At 35.8% G+C, this 8,738-nt stretch overlaps 1 protein-coding gene across 3 annotated transcripts in view; it reads left to right on the top strand.

Annotated features, from left to right (window-relative positions):
* Positions 1 to 8,738, top strand: part of LOC115214500 (titin homolog) — a 148,163-nt gene that overhangs the window by 312 nt on the left and 139,113 nt on the right. The gene's annotated exons all lie outside the window — the stretch shown is intronic.

Consider the following 8,738-nt stretch of genomic DNA (forward strand, 5'->3'; position numbering starts at 1 on the left):
GACAGACAAACGGATTAAGTCGATTATATCGACCCCAGTGCGTAACTGGTACTTATTTAATCGACCCCGAAAGGATGAAAGGCAAAGTCGACCTCGGCAGAATTTGAACTGAGAACGTAATAGCAGACGAAATACGGCTACGCATTTCGCCCGGCGTGCTAACGATTCTGCCAGCTCACTGCCTTCACATTCCGAATACCTTGAATAAGTATTCTTATGCCTCCAGATAACTAGTGTGTTGTCAGTGAAATTTGATAGAAGGTAAAATATAGCTGTCGTGGTTTCGATTTCCACACCGGTAGTGTGTTATATTCTTGAGTAAAATACCTTTATTTCTCGCTGCCCCAGTTCACTCATCTGTAGATGGTTACCCAGTGACGGACTGGTGTCACAGACCACCCATCGGGTACGAGGAAGCACATTGTGACAACATTTGATAGTCTTGTCGATACACATCCATGCAGAGTTGGCATATGTATTCAGAATTGACTGGACTGAGAATTCTTCCATTTCAAAATCCCGTCCATTCTCGTAGAAGTCACACGAGTGATTCCATCAGAGACAATAACTCGCTACTCATTAAAAAATAGTAAATAATATATATTAAAAACTATTACGTTCATAACGTAGAAGTTAGGGTGGAAAACCTGACATAAAAGGACATAGACTGAGGGTTTTAACGATAGGGGCCGACGAAAAAGGGATACAGTTGCTCTCTTGCTTACAGAAATGAGATGTGATGAACCACTTACAAATGTATTTAAGCAATTAGTTTCTGAAAAGTGTCGCCCATGTTCTAGATCGAACGTAAGTTTTCAACACCGCAATGTATTAATTAATATAATCCTTATATGTAGTCTGAGATATCGATTTGATGAAATATATCTCAAGAGATGTCGGCAGACATTGTAGAAAGTTTTCAAGTTATTTACCAAAAGACCGTGAAGAATGTTAATGAAATGAAATACAGCATTAAAATAATCAACTTGGTGGCTGTTATATAACTGAAAGTCGTAATCTACTTAAATAAAGGTATCAGAATAGTATTAATAGCAGGAAATCCTGATAGAATTCCGTTTATCCAACTTCAATTGCAGAGATAAGATGATTAGCTATAGGGGTGGATTGCGTAATATCAAACCAAAAAAAAAATGGAAGGTAATGAATGTTTCCATGATAAATCTACATCAATTAAATCATGCATTAAATAAATTATATTGTGATTAATTTAGCTTAAAGACGATCAGTATGCTAGAGCATTCTCTAAAAATAGAGGTGATGAATATGAATTAATTTTAGGCAGGAAGTCAACTCGTTTGACACTGAGGAAGTTATGGAAGCTTCCTAATTAGCAGACTACGTTGACAATATAACCTGCTTGGTTCTGGACATCACATTATTCTTAATTTAGAAGGGCAACCGAAACGGAAAGCTTCTCTGTCGAGTTAACTCTGAACATAGATGACCTACGTTATCTAGCTACAAGTAAACCTCATTATTTAATACAGACATACATATATGTGTGTGGCGTGGTGTGTGTGTGCGTCTGTCTCTCTGTCTGTCTGTCTGTCTGTCTGTCTGTCTGTCTGTCTGTCTGTCTGTCTGTCTGTCTGGCAGCTACCATACAATAAGACTCCGGCGCTGAGATACATTCAAGCTCTCATATAATAACTTAGATATGACTTAAATTAACCAAGGAAATGGGCAGATCGTGACGCCATCCTGGATTCTTTTCTATGTCTTCTTTCAGAAGAAAAGTCTGTCATCTTAGGAAACAGGTATTTGTAGAATCTAGAAATAGCGACGCAAGGGATGGCAGCCAATTGCATTCTCATCTGCGCGCGCGTAAGTGTGTGTGTATGTGTATGCGTGTGTGTGCATGTGTGCGCGCGCGCGGGCGTGTGTTGTACATATATCCATATCTATATGCATATTAGCTACCTATCTATACAAACAAGCACACACATATGTATGTATGTGTCAACATATATATATGTATATGTGTATGTATGTATATATGTACGTATGTATATATGTATGCTAGAGTATACTATTATAAATTTAGGCTCGTAACACACAATTCATGCTACCGAACGGTCTCATATCAAGCAACTTTTTAAGTGTGGAAAGGTAATTCGACACTCTCAATATATTATTTTTTTATTATTATTATTGAGTGAGAGAGCAGTGCATGCCATCAAAGTGACACTGGGGTAAAATATACGAAGCCCAGTATACCCATCACGACTACCCATCTGATAAGGGTAAACCAGACACATGCATCACAACCATATATGCGCGACATGGTGATCTCATATCAAGATAAACAGTACATGACCTTGCAGGTGGGGCCCAATTAGAATTTCCTTCAGGTTGAGTAGCCCATCCCGCTCAAACGGTCCTTGAATAAGGGTTGTTTAAGGATGTTGAAAGAACCACCCATGTTTCCAGAGGTGAACTATTCAAACCCCAAAGAATCCCTCTCAACATATGGCTATGATGCTCCCCCACTACTTCTGCTCGTGATCAGAGATGCACATATCATCAGCCACCAAGGGACATGCTTAACTGGTTAAAGTCAAACAACTGACAAGCAAATCTGTGGTATTGAGCAGAATATTTGCTGTAGCCCATCTTTTATACCAAGACAATATTATTATTATTATTATTATTATTATTATTATTATTATTATTATTATTATTATATTATTATTATTATTTAAGATGTCGCATAGTAATCAATATCGTGATGTTGTTGATTGCTGATAATGTGTCTACGGGGGGTTTGTAGTGTCTGTCAAGCCTCAGACGGACAGTTCTTTACGCGATGTGCATGCAGTTCCAAGTAATGCCGACTTTTGCAATACACGTAGATTGTAGGGTATTTCTAAAGCTTCTAGATACTTTTCCAGGTTGGGTGGTATTGAACCCAATGCTCCGATGACAACAGGAAAACCTTTATGTTTGACTCTCGTAGCTCCCACATCTTGACCATCTCAATTCGCAGGTCTCCATATTTGTCAAACTTTCCTCTTTCATGATGACACTGTCACGTCGATTATTAAGCACTCTTGTTTGTCCCCACTAAAAGTTACTATGTCCGTCTTCGGTGCTCTGACACCTTGTCTGTCTGAAAGTCAAATCCCTGAGGATTTTTGCCTTCCCCTTTTCGTCCATTACCTTTACCGGTGTATGTTGGTACCAAGCACCTGTTATCTCGTATCCATACTTTCGATATAGTAGCCAGTGAAAGTTTTAGGCTATTGTTATTGTTGTTGTTGCTGTTGTTGTTGTGTTGTTGTTGCTGCTGCTGCTGTTGTTGTTAAGGCGGCGAGCTGGCAGAGTCATTAGTACGCCGGGCGAATTGCTTAGCGGTATTTCGTCTGTCATTATGTTCTGAGTTCAAATTCCGCCGAGGTCGACTTTGCCTTTCATCGTTTCGGGGTCAATTAAATAAGTTCCAGTTACGCACTGGGGTCGATATAATCGACTTAATCCGTTTGTCTGTCCTTGTTTGTCCCCTCTGTGTTTATCCCCTTGTGGGCAGTAAAGAAGTAGGTATTTCGTCCGTCTTCACGTTCTGTATTGAAATTCCGCTGAGGTTGGCTTTGCCTTTCATCCTTTCGAGGTCGAAGTACCAGTTGAGCACTGGGCTTGATATAATCGATTTACGCCCTCCCTCAAAATTGTTGGCTTTCTACCAAAATTTGAAGTCATTATCATAATTGATATTATTATTATTATTATTATTATTATTATTATTATTATTATTATTATTATTATATTATTATTATTTGTGTTGATGTTGTTATTATTACTGTTATAGCTATTAAGGCGACGAGCCGCAGAATCGTTAGCAGCATATCGTCCGTCTTAACGTTCTGAGTTCAAATTCCGGCGAGGTCGACTTTGCCTGTCATCCTTCCGGTATCGATAAAATAAATACCAGTTGAATACTGGAGTCGATGTAATTGGCTCACCTCCTCTCCCGAAATCGGTGGCTTTGTGCCAAAATTTGGAATCACTATTATCATTATTATTATTATTATTATTATATTATTATTATTATTATTATTATTATAATTATTATTATTATTATAATTATTATTATTATTATAATTATTATTATTATTATTATTATTATTATTATTATTATTATAATTATTATTATTATTATTATTATTATTATTATTATTATCATTATTATTATTATTATTATTATTATTATTACTATTGTTATTATCGTTTTTAAACTGTTGTTATTTATTATTGTTATTTTTATTATTGTTATTATTATTATTATTATTATTATTATTACTGATGTTTGTTGTTGCATTATATTTTTATTTATTTATTTATTTATCCATTTCTCTTTGCATTGACTCATTACATTTCTACACCATTTCTCGCACCTTCACACATCGACCACCACAGAGCATGCATTGTCAAAGTCAGCACCATCCGACCGCACGCACGCGCACCATTGTTACATTGAGACAATGTCGTAGGAACAGTTAGTCGTTGTAGTAGATGCAGTAGTAGTAGTAGCAGTAGTAGCTGTGATAGTAATAGTAGAAATTGATGTCGTTTTTGTCGTTGTTGATGTTGTTGTTGTTGTTCTTCTTCTTCAGATTGTTGTTGTTATTGTTGTTGTTAAAACTGCTGTTTGCATCTTGCAAGTTGTAGGATCTCATTTTTCTTCCTATTTTCGTCTCCTCTTCCTCTCCACTATATGATGATGATGATGATGATGACGATGATGATGATGACGATGACGACGATGACAATTAAGACGATGATGACGATGATAATGATGATTGAAACGCATTGTGGGGTGGGGTATGGGTGGCGGCGACGACGATGACGATGATGATGATGATGATGATGATAAGGAAGAGGAAAAGATCTGAAATGTATAATGCACTTTGTAATAACCATAATTACCCCCAAATAAGTTAAATCCTATTTCTTCTAATTAATATATATCATCAATATATATATATATAATATATATATATATCTATATATATATATATATATATATATATATATATATATATATACATATATACATACATATATATATATATATATATATATATAATATATATATATATATATATATATATATATATATATATGTATGTATGTATGTATATATAAGACGCAGAGGTAGCTGAATCCTTGTCACGCCTGACAAAAATGCTTAGCGGCGTTTCGTCCGTCTTCATGTGCTTAGGTCAAATGCCACCGAGGCCGACTTCACATTTCATCCTTCAGGCCGATAACATAAGTACCAGTTGAACAGTGGGGTCAATGTAATCGATTTAACTCCTCCCTCGAAATTGCTAGCTTCGTGCCAATTTTGAAACCTATATATATATATATATATATATATATATATAATATATATATATATATATATATATACAGTGTATATTTAAACACATAAGAGGCACGCCGACAAAAAACTGCGCTTGCGCAGTGGGTTTGTAAAATTATAATGTATAAGCAAAAGACACATGCTACATTTATCTCGTACTTATATGTTTAATCTAGGCGTACCTGTTGATGAAGACGTCGCCTAGTAAATTATTTTATTTGCGAAAAAAAAGTCAGAAACCATGGTCCAGGAGATAGATGGTGAATGTTTTTATTTTTCATTCCCTTCAAGTTTTTATCCCTAATAGTCGTTTGGACTTTAGCTGTTCTTTCTGGCGTGAAAGGAATCCTATGATGGATACCTCTTATGTGTTTAAATGCACACTGTGTTTATATGAATAATATATAGTGTATTGACTAATTTTTCTACACGCTAGGCCACAGGTAGTAAAAACTTCTAAAATCTTTATTACTCTGATATTATTAATTATACGTATATATATATATATATATATATATATATATAATATATATATATATATATATATATATATATATATAAAGAGAGTGAGATAGAGATCTTTATGTATATCTATATATAAGTATATAAATATATATCTTCATATAATGTATTAGACACAAACACTTAAAGTCTATTAACCCAGGTCTATATATATTACACTCCCCAGCCCATCCACTCCGTTATATTAGTCTTACAACATTAGCCCATCTATAAGCCTCTCTGTACACCAGACTTCGCTGTCTTTCTAGTCCACCATCGTCACCACCACATAACAACAAGACCCGTAATAAGTTCCATTCTATATCTGATAGTTCCTTGTTGTTAGACCCGTAAAAATGGATGCCAGTTATTTAATCCATCATGTTGTAGATACACACTAGATTTATATAAGCATACCTTTGATATTGGATTCATTATATTAGACATAGCATTTATCCTGTGTCTGTCTTTTTACTGTAAGGTGGTCTCTCGTCTTTAGTGAAACAATTTCCTGTAGATCAGCATTGTTAGATTCATTGCCAGACGACTCTACATCGCTGTCTCTTCCTCCCATTCTTCCTCTCCTCTTTCTCTCCCCTTTTTTCTCACTCTCCCTTTCTCTCCCTCCCTCACATACACACACACGCTTTTTACAGTAGTGCTTGGAAGGAACGTGCGTAGCGTGTGATCGTCGCATTGAACATGACAGAGAAAGTTGTCATGGCGATAACTGCTCAGAGGCCTACGCAAAGTTACAGAAAGTATATGGAGAAGAGTGTATGAGCCGCACACAAGTAATATGAGTGGTTCAGACGTTTCCAAGATGGCCGAAAAAATGTCGATAGTGACAAGCGCTGTGGAAGACCCGCAACCTGCAAAACTAAGAAAAACATCGCAGATGTGCGGCAGATTTGAGGGAAAATCCTCGAATCACCATCCGTGAGTTATCAGAGGATGCGCAGATTAACTACGGTTCAGTTCAGTCCTTTATCACTGAAGATTTGGGTATGAGATACGTGTCCGCCAAGTTTGTGCCAAAACTGCTTTCAGCTGACCAAAAAGACTCTCGGGTTTCAGTTGCACAAGAGCACCTGGATTGTGTCGAGAACGATGAAAACTTTTTGAAAGCCTTGCCTCTGAGCAGGTATTGCCAAGCTTTTGGCAAAATTTGATGCAGATTCTCTGCTCAACTTTCTCTGTCATGTTCACTGCGACGATCACGTGCTACACTCGTTCCTTCCAAGCACTGCAGTAAACAGCGGAAGTGAACTAGAACATTAAACCTTTGTGCGCATGCACAGCAGTGTTCAAGATCAATCTGTGCCAAGCAGCTTCGTTCTGTGTGCTTTAACTTCGTTACTATGACAACAGTCCGGATAATTATTGATCAGACCACATATACTCATATTTTGAGTTCTAGTTTTCCTGTTTGCATCACCATACATACATAACTACATACATTCATACATATATATATATATATAATATATATATATATATACACTCTCACACACATACACACTATACTTTCATATATCCATATATATATATATATATATATCATATATATTCATATATATATATATATTATATATATATATATATATATATATGTAAGTGAAGTGTGTGTGAGAGGAGGGTGTTTGATAAATTGCCCTGACAATGTTAAGGTTACTTATTTTCAGAAATAACGCCAACGAGAATTTATCAAATGTTAGCGTGAATAGAACGGGAGTTCAGAGAAGCAGTCGGTGGGATGGCGATGAGGGGGACTGAAGCGATAAAAACTGAACTCTGGCTCACTTGCATCTCACATTATATTCTCGGTCACAAATATGTATGTATGTATGTAGGTAGACAGGTATGTCTGTATGTGCGCATATGTATGTAGATATGTATGTTTGTATGTATATACGTGTATTTGCATATATGTCTCTGTTTTTAGGACTATATATATATATATATATATATATATATATATATTTATACGTGTACTTATGTTTGCGTGTGTATGTATATGTATATGCGTGTGTATGTATATGTGTTTGTGTGTCTGTGCAAACAGCAAGTCACCTTCTCCGTTGCCATCTTTATCAATAGTATTTCTATAATATAAATCGATCTATGTTTTATTTTGCAGAAATAAATATATATATATATATATTGAGAGTAGGAAAAATAAAAGCAGGGACAAAACTAACATAAGCTGGAATTTGTGGCTTTGGGTTTCAATTCTTGACTTATATATTAATAGCTATTCGAAATGACATGTGAAATGAAATGTAAAGCGGGGTTATGTGTTCATGCCTTTTGGCGAAAATCTGCAGTTTGAAATCTATTTTAAAAACTGATGTCAATTTTAAAATCCGGTGTCTTTCGATTACATGAGGCGGGAAAAAAATATTTCGAACGTTTTAGAGGATGGCAAACGTTTCGACATGAAACGCACGATGTGCACCGGTTCAAACCATGATTTTAACGGTAATAAAATACAGTAAACATTAGCAACATAAAGACAATGTTACTTTCTGCCTAACTTTACTAGCACCACACTAATGGCAGTGCAAAATATGCCAGGTTTTTCCGCTTCATCCCGTATAATTTTTCGCCTTCACTTAAAATACCGTTCCGCTATCGATCTATCATCAAAAAGTATAGGTCACTATCTGATTTTTATTATTGGTAGATGGCAGAATCGGTAAAGCATCGGATAAAATAGGATGCGGTATTTGGTTCAGTGAATGCGCATGATTTAGTGATTAGTGTGTTCGGTGCATGATAGCAAGGTTGTGGTTTCGATTCCTGACCTGGACAGTATGTTGTGTTTTTGAGCAAGGTACTTCATTCGCCGTTG

Source organism: Octopus sinensis, linkage group LG7, assembly GCF_006345805.1.
Source record: "Octopus sinensis linkage group LG7, ASM634580v1, whole genome shotgun sequence".
Lineage (NCBI taxonomy): Eukaryota > Metazoa > Mollusca > Cephalopoda > Octopoda > Octopodidae > Octopus > Octopus sinensis.